At 51.5% G+C, this 14274-nt stretch overlaps 1 pseudogene; it reads right to left on the reverse strand.

Moving 5' to 3' along the window:
- The window catches only part of LOC131586346 (zinc finger protein 850-like), a 152559-nt pseudogene that overhangs the window by 129517 nt on the left and 8768 nt on the right, over window positions 1-14274 (reverse strand).

Below are 14274 nucleotides of genomic sequence, written 5' to 3' on the forward strand. Positions count from 1 at the left end.
GGAAATTCCCTCAAACCCAAAAAATGCTCCCCAAATCCCCTTCCCAAAATCAGAACCTCTCTCAGGACCCCTGAATTTCCCCCTAAAACCACCAAATTCCTCCCCCAAAATCCCAAAATTCCTCACAAATCCCCCCAAAAACTGAAAAACCCCCATACACCCTCAAAAGTCCCAGATCCTCCCAAGACTAAAAAATCTCCCCCAAAACTCCAAATTTCCCCCCCAAAATCCCAAATTTTCCCCCCAAAACCCCCAAAATTCTCCCCACCCCCTAAATTTTCCCCCAAAACCCCCAAATTTTCTCCCCAAAACCCATTTTTTTCCCCAAAACCCCAAATCCTCCCCTTAAAAAACCAAAAGTTCTCCCCAAAACCCCAAATTTTCCCCTCAAAACCCCAAATTCCCCCCAGTTTCCCAAATTCCCCCCCAAAACTCAGGAGATCCCCTGCAAAAAACCAGTGACCCCTCCCAAGAAGCCCCCCAAAATTGCAACTCCTTCCCCCAAAAATCACCAAAAAGCTGAGAACGTAAATTTTTAATTTCACATTTTTCACAGTTTGGGAAGGGGGGGAAACCCCAGAATTCCCAGGATTTTTCCCGTTTTTTTGGGGAGGAGAGTGCCCCCAACTTTTCCAGCACGCTGGGCGACACCTCTCCAAAATTCCTGCCCCTCAGTCCCCTCAAATTAAGTGCACATAAATAAAAAGAGGGAAAAAAAAGGGGAAGAAAAAAGGTAAAAATAAAAAAAAAAAAAAAAAGACCACCCCCACCCCAATTTGGGGAAAGGGGGAAAGGGGGACAGAGGAAAAATTGAGAGAGGGGGTGATTCCCTCCAAAAAAATTGAGGGACCCCTCAAAAAAATTGTGGGAACCCCCTCCAAAAAAAGCCCACTTTGAAGAATGCCAAAGCCACCAAAAAATAGCAAAAAAAAAAAAACCAAAAAAAACCCAACCAAACAAAAAAGGATAAAATCTGGGGGAGAACCCCCAAAAAATGTGTCAAAAATGGGGGAACTCCTCCTTGAATCCAAAGAATTTCTGAAAATTTTTTTTCCCAAAAGCAGCAGGTTCTTGGGAGTGGCAGGGGAGGAGAGACGTCCTCCAAATTCCTGGGGCTGTCCCTGAGATCCAGCTGAAGCACCTGGTCCTGGAGGGGGACAAAAAGGACATTTTAAGGAAATTAAAGGAATTTTGTTGGACATGGGTGAATTTTAGGGAATTTTGGGGGGGTCTGGGGGCGGGTCTCAATTTTGTGGGGTCTCACGTTCCGGGGCCGCAACATCATGTCCACGGAGGCCACAGTTACCTGGAACCAGTAGGGGACACCAACGAGATGGGATTCTGCTCAGGAAACCATTTATTCAGCTCAGGAACAAACTCAGATCCAGAGACAGCCCCAAACAGAGGCAGGGAGATGGGGTTTGAGAACCAGGGTGGAGTTCCAGGTCAGGGACCACTGGGAACACAGCAAGGGAGAAACCCCAGGGGCCCAAACGCAATCAGAAATCCCTGGGCTGCCACCCCACGAGGGGCCCAGGGTGGAGTTTCTTCCTGGGCTTGCAGGGCCCAACCTCCAAGGCAGAGGCTTCCCTTACTGGTGCCTCTGTTGGTGTTGGGTCAAGTTAGAGATCTGGGTGAAGCTCTTCCCACACGGGGGACACTTCTAGGGCCATCTCCAGTGTGGATGCGCCGGTGCCTGACAAGGGTGATGAGGTGGACTTGAAGCCCTTCCTGCAGTCGGAGCAGCGGAAGGGCCTCTCATCCGTGTGAATCTGCTGGTGCACGAGGAGATGGGAGCTGGTCTGAAACCTCTTCCCACACCCGGGACACTCATAGGGCCTCTCCCCAGTGTGGATGCACCAGTGGGTGACGAGGGTGCAGTTGTACTTGAAGCACTCCCCACAGTCGGGGCAGCGGAAGGGCCTCTCATCCATGTGAATCCGCTCGTGCAGGAGGAGAGTGGAGCTGGTCCAAAACCACTTCCCACACTCAGGACACTCGTAGGGCCTCTCCCCAGTGTGGATGCGCTGGTGCCTGATGAGGTGGGAGCTGCAGCTGAAGCCCTTCCCACATTTCCCACACTCGTAGGCCCATTCCCCAGTGTGGATCATCTGGTGGCAGATCAGGAATGAGCTCCGGCCAAAGCTCTTCCCACACTCCAAGCACTTGTAGGGCTTCTCCCCATCCTGAGGCTGCTCATGGACCACCAGCTCAGAGCCACGGCTGGATCTTTGGCAACCCTCCCGGTACAGGGTGGGTCTTTCCTCCTCAGAGCACCCTGGGATGGGTTTGGAGCCCCTCCTCCTGTGGGATCTCCAGGGCTTTTCCTCCCCGTTGGATTCCTGCACTGTGGAGCTGCTCAAAACGGCCTCTTCCACGAGGTTCTGCCCCAGGGATTTGTCCTCCCTGGTCTCCATCCTCAGCTTCTTGTCTGGGGAAGGAAGGACAAGGAGAGGATGGGATTTGCCTCCGTGCCAGAGGGAAGGGGAAGGAGATCCCCCCAGTGCGTCCCCGGCAGGACGGCGTCGGCAGCGGGGTTGTCCTGCAGCCGGGGGCCAGGCTGGGCTGGGAGATGGAGCAGGAGAGAGGGGGAAAGGGGCACTGACTTCCTCCTCACCTGCCTGGGTGTCCTGGGGCATCTTCCTCTTCCTCACAGCCTGCTCCTCCATCCAGCCAAAGTTTGGGAATGGGAAATCCTGGTTTCGGGAAAAATACAGTTCATGAGCACATTGGATTATGGGGTTCCTCCTGTCCAAGTCCATCTCTAGAAGTCACCAGCCATCTGGAGTCCATAAAAACCTCTCAAACACCAAGATTCAGCCCTGAAAATGTCTCCCAGGAGTTCCCCATCTCTGGTCTCTCCACTTTGGTGTTCAGCGGTTCCCCCCTGTCCCAGCTGCTGGGGGTCACGCTTGTACTGGGGGTCCCCCGTCTACTTGGTCCCTGCCCTCCCCAGGCTGCTGGGAGTGCCAGGAATCAGAAAAGTTCCCTGTTCCCATCTCCCCACTTAGGGATGCTGGGACCCCCCAATTTACCCCCAAGGGGCATTTTCTGCTCAGGTTTGGAGTTCTTCGTTCTCCAAACATCCCCTCAAGAAGCCCAAACCAGGGACCCCTCAGAATATCTGGGCAAAGCTCCCCCTGCCCAGTCAGCTGTGGGATGGGGTGTGATGATCCCATAGGTAGGCGGCTGTGAATTCAGGGAGTGCTTGACCTCGTGGCTCCATCTCCGTTCCCTGATCCTCCTTTCTCCCTCCTCTTCTTCTTGCTCCCCCTCTTCCACCCTCGTCCACCTCTTCCCTAACCCCACCTCCTGCTCAATCCCCCGCGCTATTTGAGCCACTCAGAACACAGTTCCGCGCCCAAACCTCCTGCCGTGCCCCGCGCCCTAAAGAGCCCGGTTAGCGCTCCCCAGGTTCCCCCCAAGTGCTCCCGAGCCGGATACATTCCCCCCGAGCACCTGCAGCCATGGCTCGGATGCAAAAGTGTTCTCCAAGCGCTTCCCCACACCGCCAAACGCGCCTTCCGAGCCACTTCCGGGACTACAGCTCCCATCATGCTCCGCGGCGCCCATAGAGCGCTATTCCAGCCGGGACTGCATCTCCCGTCATGCCCCGCGCCTCACCGGAACCCATTGGAGCTGCGTCTACAACTCCCGTGATGCTCCGCGGCTCCATTAAACCGTATTATACCGGCGCCTACAACTCCCATCATCCCCCGCGGCCCATAGATTCCCTGTTACAGCCCCTCAAGTGCCCGCCCGGACCCTGAAGGGCCCCCAGATTCCCCTCCCTGACCTCCAAGTGCCCCCCTGGACCCCCAAGTGCTCCCCCAGGCCCCGAATTGTCCCACAGAATCCCTAAGTGCCCCTCCAAGTGCCCACCCGGCTCCCCAAGTGTCCTCCAGACCCCCAAGTTCTCTCTAAATTCCCTCCCCAGACCCAAAACTGCCCCAATGTTCCCCAGAAAAGTCTCCATGGACCCCAAAGTGGTCCCTTTTACCCCGTCTGAGAAAATTATTAAAAAAGATGATCAAAGGACTAAAAATAAGTGTAATTAGCATAAAGAGGGAGAAATAGTGATCAATTAATTAATGAAGGGAATTGTGTTACTTTGAACCAAGAACTGATAATGGTTTTAGTTGCTAAAAATGTATCAATTCTTTAATATAAATATAAAACTTAGGTTATAAAAATACAGAATAATATTATTATAAAAAATATAATTTAATTTTTATTAATTTATTAGATTTTAATGATAAAGAAAAATTGATAAATGTTTGGGATGTCAGTCCCAGGTGGGCAATGTCAGACATGCTGAGGCTCGGGGTGAGGAGCAGGTTGTCCAAACAGGGGCAGCCCACAAGGGGCTCATTCTTCTCTGTGACCAGATGTCCTCAGGAGACATTCAGCATCAGGATTGTAAAGAGTAAATCGTGACCTCCTGATCAGTACAGAAGGATGTTTTACAGTTTGAACAGCAGAATGTTGTCACCGTAAGGTGCCTTCTTTGTTAATATAGCTCATGTTGTGTCATGTTTGGTAAATACCAATGTTGTTGTAACAGCCTTCTTTGTTAAAATATTGTTATAAATGAAATTAGAATTTTGACAACTAGGTCCCTTGGCTCAATGGCAGTTTAATTAAAAATGAATACAATTTACTAAATTGAATAGTAATGTGATATAAAAGAATACAGTTTAGTAAAATAATCAAGTTTAATAAAAATTAAAATTTATATACATAATCTGCTAGAAATTAAGTATGATTAAAGCATAAGCAAAACTGACCAGGGTACGGAGGCTTCCCCCCCTGCTTCACGTTCAAAACAAAGCACTTCAAGCTAAACTTATATACTGTATGCTTATACATATTCATTAATGTTTCCTGTAAGTTTCCTTCTAGTTCCGATTTTTCTGATTATATATCACTTTTCTTCACAGTGCATGCCTCACTTGTTGTTAGGAGTTCTTCAGTCTTCTTTTGGTGGTCTTTTGCCAAAGGCTTCTCCTCTTCCTCGTTGTCCTTTGGATAACCTTACAGGTTTGCGTGTGTGTACTAAGCCTTGTGTTATGTTAGTCTACTAATTAGCCTTATATTTACTTATCTTTAGGCCCAATGCCTTCACACCCTGCACGGCTCTTTATCCATCTGGCCTGGTTGCAGCTTCTCCCCAGTCTCTGCAGGAAGGCATTTGGCATCAGCAGACAGGGTGCCCAAACGGCACCATGGCCCATGAATGCCTTGAGATCCTCCGCAATTTGCTGATCTGAGTAGTTCAAGAGGGATGGTGGTTTGGAAAAGAGAGAGCCTGGCTTTTCCTGATGCTCTTCCATGTCTTTGACAAGCACTGCCTCCTGAAGAGGCCACTTCCCTGCTATGTAATGGTTCCATCTGATCCAGCTGTGCCTCTTCCTTTCTCAAGGGATGGACAGAGAGACTCTATGGAAGGCGGCATTTCCTGAAAGAAGGGAAGCAATTGCAGGCACAGGCCCAGACACAGGAGGTAATTGCTGTGCTGGACCGAGCCCTCGGTGGGGCTGTGTGCCAGCAGCTCTTCCCACAGGGAAGAGCCCAGCAGCAGCCAAAGCTGGAGGCACCTCGGCTTCCAAACCTCTGGAGCTCGTTCCCAGCCCCTAGGAAATGGGACTCGTGCACCGATGTCCATCCCACTGCAGCTGCTCCCAGAGCTGGCCCTAAGCATCCAGAGGCCCAAGACACAGGGGCAGCCCCGAGTGGGAGCCTTGCTGAAAGCCCAGGGCCACAGCCAGCCCTGGCTCCCAACTGGGCCAGGGCTGCACTGGCCCCTGACAGGGCCTGGCTCTGTCCCCTTGGGCTGGGGGAGCTGTCACAGAGCAGGGAGGGTCAGGGGTGGCAGTGGCTGCTCAGGGATGGGTTTGGCCCGTGTCCCTGGAAGGAGCCACTGCCCAAGCAGCTGCGCTGTCCCTGGGCTCTGCTCTCGGCTTTCTGGGCTTTGTTGGGTGGCACAGCCTGTGCCAAGGGCCGGCAAGGTGCCTGCAGGCTTCAGCTCTGGGGGAAACAGGGAATATCCTGGAGGTACCCACCATGCTGCCAGCTCAGTAGTGGAGCACAGCACAGGCTCACGCTGCCCATTGCTCCCTGTTATAAATGCAAAGGCAAATTTGGGATAAAATCAAAAAGAGAAATTTTATTAATAAACAGCAAAGAACAACAACGAGAGAAAAAAAAAAAAACACAATAAAAATGGTCAGCGCAGCGCTGGGTGGACAGGGTCTACACCGGAGGTGTAGGGTTCCCAAATCCACATCTGAGTGTTCTCAGGCTTGGGGTTTTATAGGGATTTTAAGTCCTCAGGCTAAAATTCCAAGCAGGCTCCATTCACCAAGTGTTCTTGATTGTCTGGTGAATAGATTTCCTGGCTTGGAAAAATAGACCTAACCAGTGTCCGGACAGAGTCTCCTCATATGTAAAGAGACTCTGTATGTATTTCAATTTGGGTTATCAAGGCAGAAGTGGTGTGACCCGGGATTGGTGCCGATGGATATCTTGGCAGAGCCTTCCCTTTTGTTTCCAGTGATTGCATCTCCAACACTGGTTTGACAGGTGGGGCGTTCAGGTCTAGCGACGGATACTTTTTCTGAGGCTTGTCTTTGTTGACCTTGATTGTTTCCCAACAGAGATCTGCAGGGACGTTGGTCAGGTCCGGAGATGGGTTTCTCCTCCGAGCTAATTCCTTTGTTTTCCTGATGGCTCTCGTCCTGTCTATTTTCCGAGCTAATGTTCGTTATCTGGGTGTTGGCTGCAATCCACTGCCTTTGGAGGAAACTCCCGGCCAGGCTTGGAGAAAGGGTTTATGTACATTTTTGAATTTTATATTATTTCAACACATATACATTCTATTTATACCTGTACGAATTTTTATTTACAAATAATTTATTACACTCCCACAGATGCAGCCGGCACAACACAAGTTCCCAATTCCCAGAAGGACATCAGAAGAGGTTTCTGTCAAGGAGCACGCTGTTGGCTAGAATTAATGTCAGGCCTGCTTTGTTTGGTGCTTGTCTTCATTTTCTGTGGTGTTGGAATCTGGTATGTCTGGAAGACAAAAAGGTGAGTATTTTGTTCATCTTTCCCTCAAACAGCTTCTTTTGAAAGTCTATTGTAGAATAGAAACATTCCCAGTGTGGCTGCTGTGCACTTTTGGATAGGCCTTGGTTGTCCAAATAACTACTGAGAGTTCTGCTGCTGCCCAGGCCTTTCATTGGCCTCTTAATTGCTGGGCCTTGTCCTGGGGAGCCCGCTGGGGCTGCAGCCAGTGCTGGCTGCCACTGAGGCTGCCTGGCCAAGAGCAGCCCCAGGAGCAGCGGGCAGAGGCAAAGCAAGGTGGGCAGGAGAAAGAGCGGGGACGCGATTGTCCTTGACAGGCAGAGGTGCTCTGGGGCCCACTCCTGACCAGGGACCTTGCCCAGAGCCATCCCCTGCTCTCCAGGCCCTTGAGGGGCAGCTGTCCAGCTGGGCCAAGCTGTGCCAGCAGCTGCAGCCGTGCTGGGGAGCCTTGGCTGCTCTGGGCCCTGCTGTGCAGGAGGGTCCCTGTGTGCCAGCTGCAGCTGGGGGCCTCAGCCACCTTTTTTCTCTACAGGAGTGCTTCTGCAGCTTCAGATGTCTGGCCAAAGAGCTCAGTGTGAACCTAAACCTCTACACTCAGTCAAGGGAGAACTGCACCTCGCTTCCTGCATCTCCAAGCCCGTGTCTGTTTTCCTTGCCAAAGCTGTGTTATCAGCTTATTGCTGTGCCGCCGCCACCCAGAACAGGACCCTCTCTCCCTAAAAGTGCTGGCCCTGGTGTCTGGACAGGACTGAAGGCAGGACCCTCCTGCCAAGGCAGAGTTTGAGCAACACCTTTGGGCTTCTGCTCTGGGGTCTGGCTGGTACCACCAGCACTGGTGCAGCTGCTTGACTGGCCACAGCCTTGGCTGGGCAGGCAGCAGCCGGGCTTGGGGAACCCACCTTGTTATCTTTATTTTTTATTTTTAAAAATTAGAAATATTCTGAAATATTTAGAATTATTTTTAGTAAGAAGTAATCCCCAAATGTTTCTTCCCTTTTTCCATATTAATAACATATTTTTCAAAGTAGTTTTAGAATTCTGGAACATTTTTTTCCACTTCTGCAATTAAACATGAAGTTGCATTTAATTGGTAATGTTTACTCTAAGAGGAATTAAGACACCCCAAGTCACCCAGCATACTGGGGAGGCTCTTTTCCCACTGGAGATTTGGACCTAGTCAAAGAAAAATTACATAAAATATTTTGCCAGATATTTTCAGGGATTTCTGACAAGCTTACTTCTTAGTCTTCAGAGAAAAACTTTTAGCACCCTGGAAATCTCTTCAATTCACCATCTTGGGTTCTGGAAGAACTCCCTCAGTTCTAGAGCAGGGGCTTCTTCCTGCTGCCCTCAGGCTCTCCTCTCGGCCTTCTGAGCTTTGTTGGGCAGCACAGCCTGTGCCATGGGGTGGCAAGGTACCTGCAGGCCCCAGACCTGGGGGAAACAGGGAATATCCTGGCCATATCCACCGTGCTGCCAGCTCAGCAGTGGAGCACAGCACAGACTCACACTGCCCATGGCTCCCGCAGATGCAGCTGGCACCACAGCACGTGTTCCCAATTCCCAGAAAGGCATTGGAGAGGTTTCTGTCATGGAACACGCTGCTGGCTAGAGTTAATGGCACACCTGGCTTTTCTATGGCATGCAGGTGATGGGGGACCCCTGTAAGGCTGCCAGATGATTGGGGTCCATCGTGAGGCACACGGACAGGGTGTTGTGTTTTCCAGTAAGACATGCATGTGTTTGGGTCTTTTGTAAGTAGTGCATGTGGCTGAGGTTTCCTCTTGAAATTCTTAGGGGAATTGGGGTCACTTCTATGGCAACAGGTGACTGGAGAACACTGTAAGACTGGCAGGGGGCTTGAGTTCCTCGTGATTTACGTGGCGGTTTAGTGGTTGCCATCAAGGCCCGGAGAGGAGCCAAGTCCTTCCTAAAGTGGGCTGGGGGCTGGATTCTTTTGTGAGGCACACAAGGTTATTTTGGGGTCTCTCAAAAGGTGTGCATGGATTCCCTGTGAGTAACAAGGGATATTTTGGGGTCCCTGCCAAGGTTTGCAGAGATCCCTCATGAGGCACAAATGAATATGGTCTCTCCTAAGATTTGCAGAGATCCCTCATGAGGTGTGCAGTGGGGTTAAACTAGAGGGGTTTGTTAGTCTTCTCAGCACAGCCAAGGGACACTCTCGGTGGAGGTTTTGCAAAGCTGGCAGGAAGCTTCCTGCAGAGCCTCGGGCCTCGCCTGTGGGCTGTGCAGGCAGACAGAGCCCATCCCTTGGGGACCGGGGCCAGGCCGGGCCTCTGGACCCACCGCGCCCTTGTCGGGCCCTGCCCCATGGCTGGGCTGGGCCAGGTCAGTCCCCAACAGGGAAGGGCTGAGGGCCCGGGTCCGATGGGGCTGCCGAGCAGTGCCCGAGGCACAACAAGGGCCTTGCTAAGCCTGGGCTCTGTGCTGCAGACAAACACACATTTACAGGCACAGCCGCTCCCTGAGCCACAGGAGGCACCCGGGGTTACATCTCAGGCAGTGGCTTCTCTGCCACTGAGGACCTCCTTGCAGTGCCTCATTCCCTAAACAGGATGGGGAGCCCAGCACACCATGAAAACGCTTCTGATCTGTACTCCTGTCCAGACTGGCATTGAGATATGGATTGACGTGCAGTCCTGGTCAATCACATTGTGAAGATCATGGTGCATGCTGGAGACAACTTCTCAATGTCCCTTTCCTGACAGAATAAGCCGTGATTATTAATCATGGCCAGGAGCAGTCCCAGGAGCTCCAGGCAGAGGCAAAGCAAGGTGGGCAGGAGAAAGAGTGGTGATAAGATTGCCCTTGAAAAGCAGACAGCAGGGACCCTGCCCAGAGCCATCCCCTGCTCTCCAGGGCCTTGAGGGGCAGCTGTCCAGCTGGGCCAAGCTGTGCCAGCAGCTCCAGCCATGCTGGGGAGCCTTGGCAGCTCTGGGCCCTGCTGTGCAGGAGGATCCCTGTGTGCCAGCGGCAGCTGGGGGCCTCAGCCGCCTCCTCTCTCAACAGGAACGCCTCTGTAACTTCACAAGACTGGCTTCATTCAGGGAGAACTACACCTGTCTTTCTGCATCTCCAAGCCAGTGTCTGTTGTCCCTGCCAAAGTTGCATTATCAGCTTCTTGCTCTGCCACCAGCAGCCGGGCATGGGGCAACGTTATCTTTGTTTTTCATTTTTAGAAATTTTTAGTGCTATTTAGAATCATTTTTGGTAGAGAGTAATCCCCAAATGTTTCTTCCCAATTTCCATAGTAGTTTAGGATTTCTCAAAAGAATTTTAGAATTCTGCAAAGGTGACCCCATTTTTTTTTCTTGTTTTTAGGAATTAAAAGTTTCTAGAAATATTTAGAAATATTTAGAAATATTTTTTATAGAAAGAAATCCACAAACATTTCTTCCTCATTTCCATGGTACTTTCAGAGTTATCAATGTAGTTTTAGACTTCTGAAAAACTTGGAATACTTTACACTTTTAGAATAAAAACTGAAACTGCATTCAATTGGTAATCTTAACTCTGGGAAGAACTAAGACAACCCAAGGCACCCAGCCTACTAAAGAGGCTCTTTTCCCACTGGAGATTTGTACCTAGTCTCAACAACCAATATAAAAGCTTTACCCAGATATATTCCAGGATTTCTGACCTGTCACTGTTGAGATGGACACACTACACACAATACACACACTGACTTGTGCAGAAAATACAACGGCTTCTTCTGTATTACGAGGTGTTCTCAGCTTTTATTCCCTTAAGAAAGCATGATTTAAGTCATTAGTTATATCAAAACAGGTCATTATATTCATTGGACAAAGCAATGGCTCATTGTATTTTATTGGTACAAAGCAAATAATGTCAATAATTAATTGGCAAGAGTTTACAAGAGATTATTAAGGCACGTATGCTGATCACGTATCCCTGAACTGCAAATATTCCTTATGTATCTATTTTAGCGGTTTCTATGCTAACAGCCTTGCTTTCTTCCATGCTATGGATAAACTTGTATTTTCTCTATTTCTTCTTTTGCTAACTCAATTGTTTGGCCTGCAGATCAGCTGCTAAGCCCATCCCCATTCACCTCTTAGTCTTCAGAGGGAAACTTTGAGCACAGTGAGAATCTCCCAGTGTGCAAGAGGGTCCCTGTGTGCCAGCTGCAGCTGGGGCCTCAGCCATCTCCTCTCTCAACAGGTTCCCCTCTGCAGCTTCACAAGTCCAGCCAAACACCTCCCTCAGGGACACCTGCACCACACATTTCACATCTCCATGCCCATACGTGATGTCCCTGTCACAGCTGCATTACCAGCTTGCTGCTGTGCAGATGCTGCCACCACCCAAAGCAAGGCCCTGTGTCCCTGAAGGGACCCGCCCTGCTCTGTGGCCTGGACTGAAGGTGGGTCCCTCCTGCCAGGGCAGGGCCCAGCACAGCTCTTCTGTTCCAATAAAGAGATGGAGCTCTCACCCCAGTGTCTGGCTGGTACCACCAGCAAAGCCCACACAGCACCAGCCCCGGCTGAGCTCCATGTCCAGGAGCAGGCATGGCTGACCATGGTGTGGGCAGGCAGGAGCCAGGCAGGGGCTGCTGTGACCAGCGGCAGGGCACTGAGGGGCTGGGGGAGTTTGTGTTGAGCATCCCTGGGATGAGGGCACATTTCCTTCAGTGGCATCACCTGGGCCTGGACCTCCTCCAGTGCCATGCCCAGGAAAAGAGGCAACCATCAAGGGCATCTCCAAAGACAGAGCCTGATGAGCAATTTCAGGAGGCAAAACCAAGGTTTTGTTTAGCAATGACCCTTTGATGAACTCAAAGATTTACAGTCAGGGCAGTCCACTAGTACAGATGGGAGTACTTCCCTCTGGGAAGGGGCTCCTGTCACTTCACAGTCTCCACCCCCCCCAGGAATCGCAGAACTCAGGCCAGTCCTGCTCACCCCGCAGCCTTGTCCTGTCTGGGGGGGAGGAGGATGAACCAGAGCCCTGTTACCTCTTCAAAAGCCAGGAACCAAAGAGAAAGAGAAATTCCCATGCTTAAGTTTTAAAGGGTGATGTTCACAGGTTGATATCACTTTTTAATGGTCAAAACTACTGTCAATTCTCGGAAATGACCAGTTATAGGCCAGAAAAAAAAACTCCCATCAGCCTCCACAACCTTAACTTCTTTAGCTGTTTCTCTTTTTTACTTAAATGTCAATCTATCACACACCACAGCAGTGACAGTCCCAGTGCTCCCCTCTCTGTGACACCACAGCAGTGACAGCCCCAGTGTTCCCCTGTCTGTGACACCACAGCACTGACAGCCTCAGTGTTCTCCTCTCTGTGACACCATAGCTGTGACAGCCCTAATTTCCTCCTCACTGTGACACCACAGCAGTGACAGCCTTCTTACTATGGGGTTAAATGTTTCTGAAAATGTTTCTTAAAACCATGAAGAAGTAGGCTGCAAGAATGTCTGGTATTGGGGATGGTCTAGCAAGCTGAAATGTTTACGGTAACGGGAACTGGTATTTGGGAATTCCAAGATACCCATCCAGAGATAAGATTCGTACATGTTCATACAAGGATGAGCTAACTCTCATGAAGCAATATTGATAAAGCTAATCAAGCAATATTAATGAAGCAATATTGATTAGGTTGTTACAGTGATTACTGCTACAGCTGAAATTGTAGAAATACGTGCACTTTGGACAAAGACGATGGAGCTAGATTTGGGTTGCTGATACCCCTAGTTCCCATGTGCTTCAATCAAGCACCTGCATATAATCAATCTGTGATTATGTGTGTTCCTGAACGCTAACATCAGCGTCTCCCTGCACCCAGGGCAGCTCCCACCGGAGACCCTGCCCTGATTTAATTCCCAATCCAGGAGCTACAACAAGCATGGGGGAAGTTCTGGGGGCTGGCAGGGAAATGTCACTGTAAGATCTTGCTGCACTTGGCTCTCGGCCCCTTCTCAAGAGCTTTGCCTTCAAGGGCAGGAACATCTTTTCTTTGCTGGCAACTGGAATTCCAGACTCTTGGAGTGTGTGCCATGCAGGACCACACAGACTGGGATCCATGGGCTGGGATTGCACAGACTGGGATTGCACAGACTGGGATTGCACAGACCGGGACCGTATGGATCAGCACCAGAGATTGGGATCACATGGACTGGGATGGCTGTACCGGAACGATGCGAACAGAGGCGGTCCCACCCCGCCCAGGGCTCCCTCCCAGTTCTCTCCCAGTTCCCTCCCAGTTCTCTCCCAGTTCCCTCCCAGCCCTTCCCTGTCTCGCCCGGGGACACAGCCAAAACTGCCCGGAGTGAATGCGGTGGGCCCGGAGCGAACGCGGTGGTCCCAGAGCGATCCCAGAGCTGATTCCGGTCCCGGTGTCGATCTCTGTCCCGGAGCTGTGGTGGTCCCAGTGTCGGTCCCAGAGCGCTCCCAGTCCCAGTCTTTGTCTCCATCTCACTCTCAGTCCCGGTCTTGGTCTCGGTCCCGGAGCGGTGCCAGTCTCAGTGCCGGTGCCAGGGCTGGTTTCAGTCCTGGTCTCGGTCTTGGCCTCAGAGCAGTTCCTGTCCCAGTGTCAGTGCTGCTCCAGGAGTGATCCTGGTGCTGATCCCAGTGCTGGTCCTGGAGCGATCCCGGTGCTGATCCCAGTGCTGGTCCTGGAGCGATCCCGGTGCTGATCCCAGTGCTGCTCCAGGAGTGATCCCGGTGCTGACCCCAGTGCTGGTCCTGGAGCAATCCTGGTGCTGATCCCAGTGCTGGTCCTGGAGCGATCCCGGTGCTGATCCCAGTGCTGCTCCAGGAGTGATCCCAGTGCTGACCCCAGTGCTGCTCCAGGAGTGATCCCGGTGCTGATCCCGGTTCTGGTCTCAGTCTCGGTCTCGGAGCGCTCCTGGTGTTGATCCCAGTCCCTGTGCTGGCCTCAGTCTCAGTCTCAGAGCAGTCCCGGGGCACTCCTGGAGCCGATTCCAGTCCCGGTGTCGATCTCAATCCCAGAGCGGTGCCGGTCCCGGTCTCAGTCCCGGTCCCGGTCTCAGTCCCGGTCCCGGAGCGGTGCCAGTCTCGGTGCCGGTGCCAGGGCTGGTTTCAGTCCTGGTCTCGGTCTTGGCCTCAGAGCAGTTCCTGTCCCAGTGTCAGTGGTGGTCCGGGAGTGATCCCGGTACTGACCCCAGTGCTGGTCCTGGAG

Source organism: Poecile atricapillus, chromosome 19, assembly GCF_030490865.1.
Source record: "Poecile atricapillus isolate bPoeAtr1 chromosome 19, bPoeAtr1.hap1, whole genome shotgun sequence".
Taxonomy (NCBI): Eukaryota; Metazoa; Chordata; class Aves; order Passeriformes; family Paridae; genus Poecile; species Poecile atricapillus.